Below are 14678 nucleotides of genomic sequence, written 5' to 3' on the forward strand. Positions count from 1 at the left end.
CTTCTGGCTTCTCACCTGGTGGTGTATCAGCTATTTACTGCATCCACACCTGAGACAGACACAGCTCCAGGGCCCTGGGAAAGATGAGCAGGAAGCCCAGTGTGGTCAATGGCAAGGAGAACCTGCTCCCCATCAAAGGTAGCCCACATCATATCCCAGCTAACAACACTGATGTCTTTCCATGCACCCTCAATGGAAATGGGGAGAGGCTGGAGTTTTCCAGGAACCTCTCCAGCTTTTAGGGTGTGGGGACAGACTAGGGTGTCCAGGATACTCTTTAGTTTTGAAGGATTTAAAAAAAGCTATTTCAGGAGGAGGGGAACTCTACTACATAACCTTCTACCTCCCTTATGCACCTCCAATGGACACGGCAATGAGATATCGGTACTTGAATTATCTGGACTCTTACCCTAAATTCTCTGCCTTAACATGTCTGTCTTCCTGGATATCTCTAAAACACAAGCATAGTTTCCATAACTCTGGTTCCAATGGGCTTTCTGGCCCAGACAGGGTCCTCCTTTTTAATAAGAAGATCTTGTAAACTATCTTTCCCAGGATTCAGAGATGGGAGAAGAGTGAAGGAAGATAGCAGGAAGTGAAAAGGACTTACACTTTGGTAATGGAAGACACACAGCTTTTTTTTTTGCACTACTGTGGATTGAATTCAGGGCCTTCACGACAAGCCACTCGACCAGCCCTTTTTTGTGATAATTTATTTTTTAGGTCATTTGCAGCAACATGGAAAAGAATTAAGTGGAGAAAGATTTTCACATGTAAAATATATATAGTAAATTTTCCTTGTTTATTCTTAGATTATGTCCTCACTCTTATTATCACAAATATACTTCTAGCAACAGGTTTTGTTTTTTGTTACCCTGATTTCGTAAAATAGAAAAAGGTAGTCAATCTGTGTACACCCCCACGTATTTTTGCCCTTGAGGCATTTCATTTGTATGCATGTTTTACATCAAGAAAAAGAATCCCAGGATTTTCACTTATGTGTCTTTTCATCTTCCCTCTTTGTGGTTGGTTTGCTAGCTGAGGTTATCAGTACAATGAAATGAGACTGACAACATGGGAGCAGATGATTATGTAATTTTTCTACATCTTTGAGCTGCACTTCAAATTTGAGGTGATCACTTCACGTGTGCTTAATCCCAGCTCTCTGATCATCATTGATTTAAACTCTGCTATGAAACCATGCTTCATCCTCATAGTTACAAATCAGAGAATGATATTAGGTTGTGGCCCAACTAGGACCAGGCTTTTGCTTCTCTTCTCAGCATGGCTGATGTTCTTCAGCCCGTCAGTCAGGAAAATCATGCATGCCATATAACAGAACAGAGATTGTAGAAAGAGCTAGTCACCTATTTCTTAAATCTCACTTCTTCCTATAATACAAAGTTGTGTGAATCACAACAGCTTCATACGCCATCTATGTCATCATGAGCATGAGACAGATACCTTTCTCAATTGCTCTGGAAACACTCACTCTAACAGGAGCACATCCTCAGGCTTGGGGGTTTTTTGGCTTTTTTTTTTTATTTTTTTGGTGCTACTGGGATTTGAACTTGCTAGGCAAGTCTTCCTAGGCAAGCTCTCTACCACTTTAGCTACTCCACCAGCCCTTTTTTTTGTTCACTATTTTCAAGATACGGTCTTTCCAACTATTTTCCTGGCCTGGCTTTAAACAGTGATCCTCCTGATCTCTGCCTTCTGGTTTGCTAGGACTACAGTCATGAGGTATGAATGCCTGGCTACATGCTCAGTTCTTAAACTACAAGCACAGGACAAAAAGACACCCAGTACAGGAGGTCCAGTATCAAGGCATCAATTTCAAACTCTTACTCAAGGACTGTGTTTATACAGGCAGAGTGGTGAAAGTAGTAAAGAGCCTGCCGAACAAAGCAATAGGCAATGAGTTCAAAGCCCAGTATCTCCTAAAGAAAAAAAGAGAAATGTCCTCTTCATTCCTAGCTTTGAGAATTAGGTTCTAGAGATGATGCTGAATGTCCTGCCCATCAAGAGAAAATGAGGTCAGGGCTCTCCAGTGTTTTTCATGATACTGTATTAGGCAAGCTGAAGACCCTATTCTCTTCCATATACACCTGAAAATACTATTTTATTTGTTTGGTTATATGTTATTATCATGACAGTGTTGTGTAAATATCACCAAATCTTGTGACTGATTTGTAGAATAAAGCCCTTGGAAAGAATTTATTTAATCTTTTTACTTTATGCATACCAAGTTATGATTGATATTAAATAATACCAGATGAACAATGCAAGAAAGATGGGTTATCTATTACTTGCATATCACTCTTAGTCATACGGAGAAATGAAAGTTTGAGAAATGGCTCACTATTCATCAATAAGAATTATAGAAGCAATTATATTTTGGTGTCAGATTCTTCCTGAAGGTCCTACTGAGTAAAGAGGGACAACAAATCATTCCTTAAATCATTAACTTTGGGAACCTCCAGCTGCTGATGAGTAAGTCTGCACACCAGAATACTGAGTTATGGGAGTTATTACAGGTTCATTTTCTTTAGTTATTCCTGAGCTTTTAGCCAAGTTTCTTTACACTTATTCCCTATATTGATAATCTTCAACAGTCTTAAGTTTAAGTCTGATATAGGAGAAGCAATACACAACTCCATGTTTGAATTAGGAGGTCACAGAATAGCAGAGGCCCATGTGCTGGCCTGTGGTTCCTGGGAAGTCTGTAACAGATATGTGAACCTCAGGAACAGACACAAAATCTGCAGGTACAACCATGGTTCTTTCATTAGAGATTCTCTGCATTGGGCAAATGTAGAGAGGTGGGGTCCTGTTGTACTAAAGATGCCACAGGTTCCTATATGGTGTTCAATACAGAGCATAAAATTAATCTTTGAAATTGACATCATGAAGTTGGTGGTCTTGACCAAGTTAGTTTTAGTGAAGTGGTAAGAATACAATCCATTTGAGAATACTAAATGAATTCACTGACAATGAGAAGACAGCATTTTTAGGCCAAGGTGGGATCTGAAAAGCGTTGGGGGAATGGGGCAGGAGTGGCTTCTGAGGCAATGATGTGTAGAGCTGGGAAAGTTGATTTAGGGAAACACTGACAAGGGGAAAGAGTAGGAAAAATCCAGCAGATACATTATACAGAGAGAGGAGCTGACATCTGGATGGTGTATGGAGGCACCATCATTTAGATTAAGGGAGAAATAAGTCCCTCACTTTAATAGTAAGAATGAAGGGTGTAGGTACTGTCACAAATTGGTTTGGATCTGCAATTTTGAAGATGATGAAAAAGTTTATGTCCTATGATTTTAATACTCAGGAAACAGGGTAATCGCTGAAATTAGCAAGAAAGTAGAAATTTGAAATGTTGCTAAAACATGGAATGATGTAGTCATATGAAGAAACCTTTTGAGGTCTAATATTTTGATTCTTGTCCTCAGCTGGGTTTCCCTTTATGTAAATGGCAAAAAAACTCACATCAAAAATTAAACTTTACAAAATTCACACACCATGCAGAGAAAGAGGACAACAGATCTGAGTATATGTGGGAGGGCAAAAGTGTAATAATACACCAGGAAATGTAAGCCAGAAAATAAGTGCCGTGTTAGGATAAATGAACTGAAGTGTTATGAATAAGAACGGGATCAAAAGAACAGAAGCGATACAGTGGGAACTACCAAATTCCTGGGAAGTTGTGGAGGAAGAGAAGGGTGTACACATTTGGGATGTGGGGTGGGCAGAGATGAAAAGGTTACTGCTACTGGAAGTGACTGAGAAGCCGAGTCCCCTGATCCCCGAGAATGACATGAGTGTAGAAGGAAATCGAAATATTGAGGTCAAATTTTTATTCTCTCTCTCTGTCTCTCTCTCTCTGTGTTTATGTGTGTTTGTGTCTTGAGATCAAAAGTTAATGAAAGAAAGAAATACTGGCTAGGAAAAGGTCTGAAAATAACGGTAAGAAGAAGGTGATGGTCCATGTGAGAAGACAGAACCTAAAAGAAACAAGGAAGGAGGAGAATTTTGGTTTGAGAGCAGCACATGGGTAGGACAACAGTCATGTTTTCTCCTCAGTCCTGAAGGACAGAGTGTGCTAAGGGAGAAAAGAAAAACTCTTCTAAAACAGCAGATTGTTACTAATGTGATCTTTAGAGGACAACCAGGTCCGAGTTAAGATGTGAAGTGGACAATTATTGGAAAATATGAGGCTCAAATGTTTAGTGCACAATTCAGAAGTCAAGAAGTGAAAATGAGGAAATGGAAAGCTGAGATAGTGTGGTCAAGGGTGAACACACTTGGAACGGGGAATGAGAAGAAAATATAATAGACATGCTGGATGCATTCCCAGGTACAGCCTGTTCTTTAATGAATACTACTGTGCACTGAAAGTGGAGTTTACATGCATTGTCTGTTTCTTGTGGCTCTAGGATTTGAACTCAGGTCTTTATGATTGCAAAGCAAGGAGTCTACCACTAGAGCCATAATTCCAGTCCATATTTCTCTAGAAATTTGAAGATGGGGTCTCATGAACCATTAGACCACTTGGCACTGAGCTGAGATCTTCCTAATATCAGCCTCCAAACTATCTATTATTATAAGTGAGAGTCACTGATGCCTGGCTACATTAGCAATATTCAGATCTAAGGTGCATTCTTCGATGTTGGCTAAGTGAAGACTTTGCAACATGTCATCTATGCAGGATTTCTCACTAGAGTAAGCATGCTAATTTATGTCAAATTCACCAGGGCTGAAAAGAGGCATTCCCACATAATTTACATCAATGCCACCTCCATTCCATATGTGTGTGCATGTGTGTACACACAAACATTATGTATTTTCCTATGATTTTGTGTATACATACATACATACACACACACATAAACATTTTTTTGATGGATATGGGGTTGGAACTTGGGACTTCAGGTTTTCAAACTAGGTACTTTTCTATTTGAGCCACATCTCCATTCCAGTTTGCTGTGTTTATTTTGGAGATGGGGTCTTGTGAACTATGCTCAGGCTATCTTAAACTGAGATTGTCTCCATCGAAGACTGTAAAGTAGAGAGCATTACAGGTATAAGCCAGTGGCACCCGACACACTATTTAAACTTTGTATGTTAATGTTTTAACTAGTCATGGCCTAACCACCTTTGAAGATCAACACTTCACAATTTCCTCCATTGCACAGATGTAAGAACATGAGATTTACTTCCATCCATGAAAATCACCTTAATCATGTTTCATGTACACAATACCTGGTATTGAACACAGCTAGGCTGAGAGTCTTTACCTTCTACTTTCCCTTGGATATGAGAATTTGTGGGGTGAGGGGGCAGTGGAAAGGGTATTTCAATGTAGCCCAGGATGACCTCAAATTCTAGAGCTGAGATCACAGGAGTGCATCAATGCACCCAGAATAACATTAGCCTGTATGAGGCTTCTCTCTTTCTACAATTTCCTAGAAGCCAGAAAGAGAAGACATCACCCAGTCAACACTGAAGCTCAGATTTCTTCGTCAAATCTCCTCCATCACTTGGAAGTTCTCCAATCCATAAAGATCTGGAACACAAATATCATTCAGCCAAATTCTTTGCCTCATGGTAATAAGGATGGCAATTCCATCCCAACTGACAGAAGACCTCCTCACTTTTGAGGCCTCCTGGGAGTGGCCTATGCTGTCTGTGTCTCTATTAACTTTCTATTCAAAGCCACTTATGTACGAGGACTCAGGCTTTCCTGACAGCTGTTCTCCCCAGGCCCTCATCAGAACTGCCCTTCCTGTTTCATTCACAGAAAAACACTTCTCCCATAATCATATCAAAACTGCCCCCACATCTCTCCATAACCCAGTTCCAAAGCCATTGCCATGTCAGAGTGCTTGTTCTAGCAACACCCCACTTCTCTTTCTAACACTCAGATTTGGTAGTCCATATTGTGTGCATGTAATAGAATACCCAAGTTTGGTAATTTAGGGAAAAAAATTAGCTAGAAGTGAGGATCAAGTAGCAGAGCAGTTAACTTGCAACTCCAAGGCCCAAGTTATAGTCACAGTAGTGAAAAAATAAAAACAAAACAAAATGAAGAAAGTCCTAGAAATTTCTTCCCTAATAGTTTTCAGGTTGGGGAAGTCTAGGATCAGGGCATCATCACTTCAGGGGGTCTCCTTGTTCACTCTTCATCTCAGAATGACGTTGTACACGAGAACTCAGGCTCACTACCACAAGCCCTATGTACAGTGATATTAATACATAAGGGTCAGACCTCATCACCTAAAATAGTTCTCAGAAGTTCCCAGCTCTCAACACCATTTGTAAGCTATTAATGAACAATGCAGAATATGTGTCTGAGAAGCAAAGTCAGGCATTACTGTGGCAAAAATGCATCACTCAAAAGGGGATTCAGATTGGAAACTCATGTCTCACTTTCAGCCTTCTCACTCTGTGGATTTTATAATTAACTATTCCCTAGTCCTACCATAATGTATGCTTGCCCGGAATGAGCCATGTAGACTCAATGCTGAAAAAACAGCAATGATTCATGTAAGTTAAAGATGACTCATTCCCAAAGAGCTACAAAAAAGGGATGGATGCTTGGGCCACATGCTCATGAACTGACCCGGTGGTTTTTAGAATTACTATGACTTGTTTCTTTCTCATTCTGCATACAGGCCCAAAAATGAGCAGTGGTAGCATAGATAAATGGGACTTCATAAAACTAAAAAGCTTTTGCTTAACAAAAGAAATGGTCTCCAAACTGAAAAGACCACCCACAGAGTGGGAAAAAATATTTGCCAGCTACACATCAGAGAAAGGACTCATAACCAGAATATATAAGGAACTTAAACTAAATTCTCCCAAAATTAAATGAACCAATAAAGAAATGGGCAAATGAACTAAACAGAACTTTCTCAAAAGAAGAAATTCAAATGGCCAAAAAACATATGAAAAAATATTGACCATCCCTAGCAATAAAGGAAATGCAAATTAAAACCACACCAAGATTCCACCTCACCCCTGTTAGAATAGCCATCATTAGCAACACCACTAACAACAGGTGTTGGCGAGGATGCGGGGAAAAAGGAACTTTCTTACACTGCTGGTGGGAATGTAAACTAGTACAACCACTCCGGAAAAAAATTTGGAGGCTACTTAAAAAGCTAAACATTGATCTACCATATGATCCAGGAATACCACTCATGGGGATAGACCCAAAAGAATGTGACACAGGTTACTCCAGAGACACATGCACACCCATATTTATTGTAGCACTATTCACAATAACCAAGCTATGGAAACAGCCAAGATGCCCCACTACTGACAAATGGATTAAGAAAATGTGGTATTTATACACAATGGAATTTTATGCAGCCATGAAGAAGAACGAAATGTTATCATTTGCTGGTAAATGGATGGAATTGGAGAACATCATTCTGAGTGAGGTTAGCCTGGCCCAAAAGACCAAAAATCGTGTGTTCGCCCTCATATGTGGACATTACATCAAGGGCAAACACAACAAGGGGATTGGACTTTGATCACATGATAAAGTGAGAGCACACAAGGGAGATATGAGGATAGGTAAGACACCTAAAAAACTAGATAGTATTCGTTGCCCTCAATGCAGAGAACCTAAAGCAGATACTTTAAAGCAACTGAGGGCAATAGGAGAAGGGGACCAGGAACTAGAGAAAAGGCTAGTTAGAGAAGAATTAACTTAGAAGGTAACACACATGCACAGGAAATCAATCCGAGTCAACTCCCTGTATAGCTATCCTTATTTCAACTAGCAAAAACCCATGTTCCTTCCTATTATTGCTTATACTCTCTCTCCAACAAAATTAGAGATAAGGGCAAAATAGTTTCTGCTGGGTAGCGAGAGGTAAGGGGTGCTAAGGGAGGGGGGGTGTAAAGAAGGGGGTGGGGGGAAGGGGGGAGAAATGACCCAAACATTGTATGTACATATGAATAAAATAAAAATAAAACAAAAATGAGCAGTGGAGTGAACAATGCTATAATTCTGCAAGACTTTGATGATAGTTGATGATGACATATTTATGCACATTCCAAATCTCATGGAATACCATCAAGAATGGGAACAAATGGGTGTTCAAGACTTTTGGATAGGTCATGTTCATCATGGTGCCACTGCCATTATGAATAAAAGCAGCAAATACAATCTTTTCTATGAAATGTACCAACCACAAATTTACCCAGACTATGGGGCCAGCAATACTGATGTCATCTCCAGTGACATAGTAGCCAAAGTGTATGAGGTGTCACAGATACAGAATTCTAGTCTTTACATAGATGGGTTCATGGGCCCCAATAAAATGGAGGTAGTACCACAGTACCATGTGTTTCTTTTTTCCTGGGGAATATAAAGATCCTTATCATCCCTGTATCAATGAAAAAATGGTGACATCTTACGGATCTTCAGCACCTTTGGAAAGATGCTACAGGTGTTAATGTAAAAAGTATTTCAAAGGGATGTTTTTTTCAAATTCACGGCAGGGTCATTAAGACAGTTCTTTGAAAATTGACCTACAAGAACATATATCCTTACAGGGCTGCATTTGTCTAATGGGACTGGAACTCTGTGATGTTTGTATGACACTGAGTCAAATCTGGATGAAAAACCTTTACATGTTTGTCTATATACTAAGTAAAATGAATATGAAAGACAAAGACCTTCTGAAAGCCCAATCTATCAAAATATTTCATTGATCATGGACGCTATGCAATGTAACATCGAATTCATGGCCTAAATTTATGTAAAGGAATTCATAATTTAAAATTTATGTTATTATGAGGGGAAAACACGAATAATGCAAAACACTACCTCTCATTTAATGCCTCAGATATATTTAAGGTGCAGACAAATTATTAAGAAACTCTGATGTTAGAATAATCATTTTTGGAAAATGTGAAGTAAATGCATAGTACAGCATTTCAAAGAAATAAATGTAACTTTAGTCCAGGTATTCCAGCTTGTTTTTTGTAAAGAGCATTTGGCAGAGATTGGGGATGGGGAAGCATTGCCAGAGGACAAAGTACATGTATCTTTAAAAGTCTCTTGTCTTAGGAGGAAGAGCAAGAAACTATCTGCACTTTCATTATAAACAGCTAAATCATTAGTGGTCACATCCATGTAACTGTTTACCTATATAGTATTGGCATCATTTAAAATATATTTGTGTCTTTTTCTCAAAGTTGAATGTGAAACTTGAAAAAAAGTCATTAGCTCTGCTCTAACTGGAATATAAAGCATTTTCCCCCAATATTACAAATGACAGAAAACATGGGCTATTTGTTGTTCACAGTGTCCTAATCTAGAGAGAAATTATTGTTCATTGCAATAACAAGCCTATTTTAATTTAATGAGTTTTAAATTGGATTTTAAATATTAAATACTGGTTCGTATTTAAGGTAGTTGTTTGAAAATTGTTTGCAGACAGAAATATGATAATGGAGGAGACTTCAAAAGGAAAGATAGGGCTGGGGGTATAGCTCAGTCCCAGAGCAAAACAACACTTGCCTAGAAAGGCCCAGACACACACACAAACACAGGCAAAACCATGAAGGCTCTTTTCTCTATAATTTATACAATATTAGTATTTAAATAATTGTACTCATTCCTACAATTAACCTATCCCTTTCCAACATCATAAGCAACAGTATTTTGTTCTACATTTAGATTTTTAAATTTAGAGTATTAAATCAAAGCTGTAGTATCGAAAACAATCTATTCTTGACTCAAATAGCTATCAAAACTACAGTGTCAAACATTTAAAATGCAGTTACTTTTACAATAGATTCAAGATTTTATATCATTATAAAATTGCTATCACTTTCAAAAACTGTAGAGAACTAAGGACTTTTGACAAAGCAGGATTATAATTAACCTTCATTAGTTGATACTTGAATACCTGTTTGCCTTCAGGCTGTCTATACCCTATGAATCTATTCTTGTTAAAATTTGCCACTGGTTGAAAACATTAATAAGTCTTGGGCATCAAAATGATCTTTTTTCATCAAAATGAAGTATTTTTTTGAAAGTTATTTCTTAATAGAATTCTCTGGATCTGTGTTCATCTTTTCTATTTTTGCGTAGAATAGAATGGAAGAGGTTTGAGTTGAAAGGAAATACAATGGCACTTCCTGTTTTTAGAAGAAGAGAGTTGCCATAAGATACTTCATCAGAATTAAAGTACTGAGAACAATATTTCTAATTAGAAGTGTCCTTGCCTTTTGAAAAGGAAGTAAAGAGCCTTTGGTGCTGTACTGTAGGGCTAGCTTAAAAAAAAAAAGGCCAACAAAGGGAGGATAAACAATTAGCGTGGAGAGTCACTTGAGTAAAAGATGGCTGTACATAGGGTTGATTAATTTTACAGCAAAATGTTAAGTATTTATATTGTTTGACTTTTGCTCTAGTATGGAAAAGTAATTAGTGGGTTTAAAAATACTGTATTTCCAACATACAACTTAAAAATTGGTAAGGTTAAAAAAAAGAAAATATCTGCACAAAAAAAGGGGTGGTGAGTGGCTCAAATGTTCAAGCACCTCTCCAGCAAGTGTAAGGCCCTGACTTCAAGTCCCAGTATCAAAAAAAAATAAAAAAAAATAAAAAAAGAAAAGAAAAGAAAGAAAGAAAGAAAGAAGAAACAACTTGCTCCTTGGGAAACTGAGCCCATCCTCAGGAATAAATGAAAGACAGAAACTGGATCTTTGTATTAGTCTTCTTATAAACTCTTACTAATGAAAAACAAGAGAGGACTCATGAATGATCACCAATAAATATTATAGCTTTACTTGGGAAAGTTAACAGATAAAAGAGTAATGTTTTCCAGCATAATGATAATAGCATATGAACTGCAATATTAATCATGCAAACTTCATGAATCAAAGTAATATTGTTCTTAGTGATTAAAACTATAGTGAACTAAAATTCCACTCTATGATTTGTTGGTAATAAATCAGGGAACCCATCAGGAGACATACATGATGATTCCACGTATGTTTATATTCTCATTACTTCTTAGTATGAAACAAATGACTTACTGAAACAATTGACTTTGCTTCTTTAGATCATCATTGTACCCCCTCAGGTTCCAAACAAGGATACCACTATCTTGCACTCAAATTGAAAGAAGTTTCTGGAATACTTAAGTCAAGTTGTATTTTATACAAATGAGCATATACACAGGAAAAAAGAGGCATCTGCCAAGGAAAGATGGCTGCTTCACTTACTTTACACTGGAGAATCCACATTCACAAGGTTAAAAACATGCTAATCTTACACACAAGTCTCTTCTGAAGAGACTGAGACATTATCTCCAAAAGGCTTGTGACAAACAACCAAAGTCACCCCATTCCCCAAGATTTCCAGGGAAGATAACATCCCCGTGCCTGAAACTGGGACAAAGATCAAATATTTTATGTACTACACACTCCCACAAAGCCTTTTCTCCACATGGAAGAACCCAAGGGTGTCCTTCTTTCACACTGCCCTTGGCTTTCTCAATTAGCACAGATTACACTCTGAGGACACTAACTCTGTGTTTGAAAAATAAAGAACTGACTAATTCCATTTCTACCACAATGTTCTAATCCTGGTAAGCAAGTATTCTCCCTCATATGCAGATTATAGAGCTGAAACAAACGCAGTAATATTATTGGATTCGAGTCACACACTAAGGGGAGATCATGTATAGAGATAGGGAAAGGGAAGGAAACCTAAAACTTGCAAGTGTTTGATGTGCCCACTGTTATGGTGTGACAAAGTAATCTTAAACTGGCAGATGCCACTATGGGAAGGTGACCTGGAAGTAGTGAAGACGTCTGGTAGAGATGAACCCAAGCAGGTTGTAATACACTTGTGCATAGAAGTAATGCTAGGAATCTCTCTGTATAGCTACTTTTATCTCAAAGTAGCAAAAATGCTATGTCTTTCATATTATCTCTAATGTTTTCTCTTCAATAAAGTTGGATAAGAGGACAGAACAGGTTCTGGCTGGGAGGGAGGGGGATGGGGAGGAGAAGAAGGAGGGAGAAGAGTCCCAAAAAATGTATATACATATAAATGAATGCATAAACAAACAAAAGAACTCTCACTGCAGCCAGGCAATTGTGGCTCATGCCTATAATCCTAGTTTCTTAGGAGGCACAGATCAGAAGATTCACAACCAGCCTGGTCAAATCATTGACCATATGCTATCTCCAAAATACCCACCACAAAACAGGTCTGCTAGGGAGGAAGGGTGGGGTAAGGGAGGGGGCAGGGGGAAGAGGGGAGAAATGACCCAAATATTGTATGTGCATCTAAATAAAAGAAAAAAACAAAACAAACAGGGCTGGTGGAGTGCCTCCAGTGATAGAGCACTTGTCTACCAAGCCCTGAATTCAAATGCAAGCATAAGCAAAAAAAAAACACAACAAAAAGGAGCCAAGTGCAAACAATCCCCACCCCGTTACACTTGCCACAGTCCTCCCATGTTTTGTTTTCTTTTTTTTTTTTTAAACATCCAACATTACCTAAACACTTTTTAAATTCCAACATTTTGCTTTGGTTAAATGAACTTATTATAAGAAACAAAACAGAAAAAAACCTGCAATCCTTGATATTTGGGAGGCTGAGATTGGCAGGATGGAGGCCAGTATGGACCAATAGTTCCCGAGAATGGATCTCCAAAACACCCAACACAAACACAGGAGGCAGCAGAACGGTTCAAGATGTAGAGCACCTGCCTAGCAAGTGTCAGGCCCTGGGTTTAATCCCCAGCACCGCCAAAAAAAGAAACATTGTTTACTGTGCTGATTGTAAAAATGAACTTAACTTTCTCTCCTTCCAGGCCTGAGATCCCTCGCCTACCTTGGCCTGAGCCTGCAAACGTTTCACCTCAACCATGATGCAAAGGACAGGTTGACCTTGTTCTCTGGTCCAGGATTGATGTTGCTCCCTCCAAAGTTCTCCCCAACCCCCCACCTTCTTTTACTCCTGTGTCCTCCCTAGAAAGTACAGCCCTTACCCGCCTGGCCATAGATGAGTTAGGAAAGCCTAACACTCAGGTTTCCACAGGACAGAGTCTTAGCTAAAGCTCAGCTAGGTACAAGCGGCTGCCACCCGCACAACCATCAGGGACAAGCAGGCTTAGCAGAAGCAGCAGTGCCAGGTACAACCACAGGCAGCCAAAAAATCCACAAGACACAGACAAACTTCCAGTGCACTTTACTCCATCCTGCCCCAGGGTTAACCTCTCTGTGACATATTATCACCCACTTTGGTGAATGTTTATGTAGAACATTTTGGCCCAGTTCTACATAAATTCTGCAAAAAGTCTCAAACAGTCCATATAAAGATGAGGTCTAGACCTCATTAAGATGTAATTAACATTGTGGATTTATGTAGGAACCGCCTCACAAATCCCCACATTGCTTCCAATGGACCTTGCAAGACAGGGTCCACACTACTTTTGGCTGACATTTAATGATCCTGGATGGTCCCCAGTGTCCTCCTAAGTCTTTCTTCTGTGAGACAAGAACCACTGGTTACCAGTGTCTGATCTGACCTGGGCTACCACATACCTGCTGCTGCACCCTGCTCAAAGAGGGTCCCGTGGTATCCAAGGATAGCCTTTCCTTTGTAAAACCCGGCCTAGAAACAGAAAACGTGACGTCACAGAGGGTAGCGGTGTCCCCTCCCCTCCCCCTCTAGCCACTAGGCACAGTGACCGTCCTTCTCAGAGTTTTGGTCATGGGGTGCGTGGCCAGCGTCACAAACATGGCCTGGTGACAGGTCGTGGGGTTCACACGACCCTCGCCCAACCCTAAAGACTCAGCGGGGCGCCAGCGAGGAGACACGGGGACCCCAACCCCGCGGAACACCCCTCCCACGAAGGGGCAGGAGTCGCCATGACCGCCGTTGGGGACACGGGGGGGCCAAGCCGCCCACAGGGCTGTGGGAGGCGAAGAGGCCGCTCACGTGACAAAGAGGCAAATGCCAGACCTGACCCCTGCCCAGCCCCACCCTGCGGCCCAGAGGAGCGAGGACGAGCAGAGCCGGGGGAGGACGCACAGCACACAGGGGCCACCGCAGCATCTGGCCCGTCCCCGCCGCGGCTCTGCCACCCCGGCTGAAATCTCACCATTTCCCGAGACACCCGGCGTCGTCCTTAGGCTCCTGCAGTCAGGGGACACAGAGCAGCCAAGGCTGGGACACCTGGGGCTTCTCCCGGCTTAGACGCGGAGATCAAGTATGGCGGTTCCTGAAAGGAAGGCAGTGCTTTGGGCAGCGGGTACGTCCTAAGATCCGCGCTCCTCATTGGTCAGTTCTTACGCACTCCATTCTGATTGGATAATGATCCAGGCCCCGCCCCTTGACGACGGGGTGAGAGGAGGGCGTTTTCTGCCAGGTTCTAGAACACAGAGGACAAATTCCTCCCACCGCTCCCCGCGGTCTAGGCTTCCTCCCCTTGGGCGAACCTGGCCCAGCCTTGGCTCTAAGTGTGTTGAGCAGAGCCAGTCCCGACTTTCCAGACCAGACACCTGCTTCTCCCCACGCCTCCTGAACATCTTACGCTGTGCTTGCAAATCGGTACTTTTATCAAGTTTCCTGTGCTGCAGGAATTGCTGAAGTGGTAAAGTCTCTGCCTTGGAAGTAAGGTGTGCTATCATAAATG

The 14678-nt window shown here is 40.6% G+C and overlaps 1 protein-coding gene across 13 annotated transcripts in view; it reads right to left on the reverse strand.

The window, feature by feature from the left end:
• Positions 1-14304, reverse strand: part of LOC109688265 (putative KRAB domain-containing protein ZNF788) — a 55054-nt gene extending 40750 nt beyond the window's left edge. For 11 of the 13 annotated variants that reach the window (XM_074053793.1, XM_074053792.1, XM_074053795.1 and 8 more), the window contains exons 1-4: positions 14145-14304; positions 13585-13654; positions 611-5566; positions 16-74 (exon numbers count right to left, since the gene is read on the reverse strand). The gene's annotated coding sequence lies outside the window, so the exon portion shown is untranslated. The remainder of the gene's footprint in view (positions 1-15; positions 75-610; positions 5567-13584; positions 13655-14144) is intronic. The other 2 variants (XR_012441277.1, XM_074053789.1) reach the window with 1 other exon arrangement.
• Between the last annotated feature and the right edge of the window lie 374 nt (positions 14305-14678).

This window comes from Castor canadensis, chromosome 14 (assembly GCF_047511655.1).
Source record: "Castor canadensis chromosome 14, mCasCan1.hap1v2, whole genome shotgun sequence".
NCBI lineage: Eukaryota > Metazoa > Chordata > Mammalia > Rodentia > Castoridae > Castor > Castor canadensis.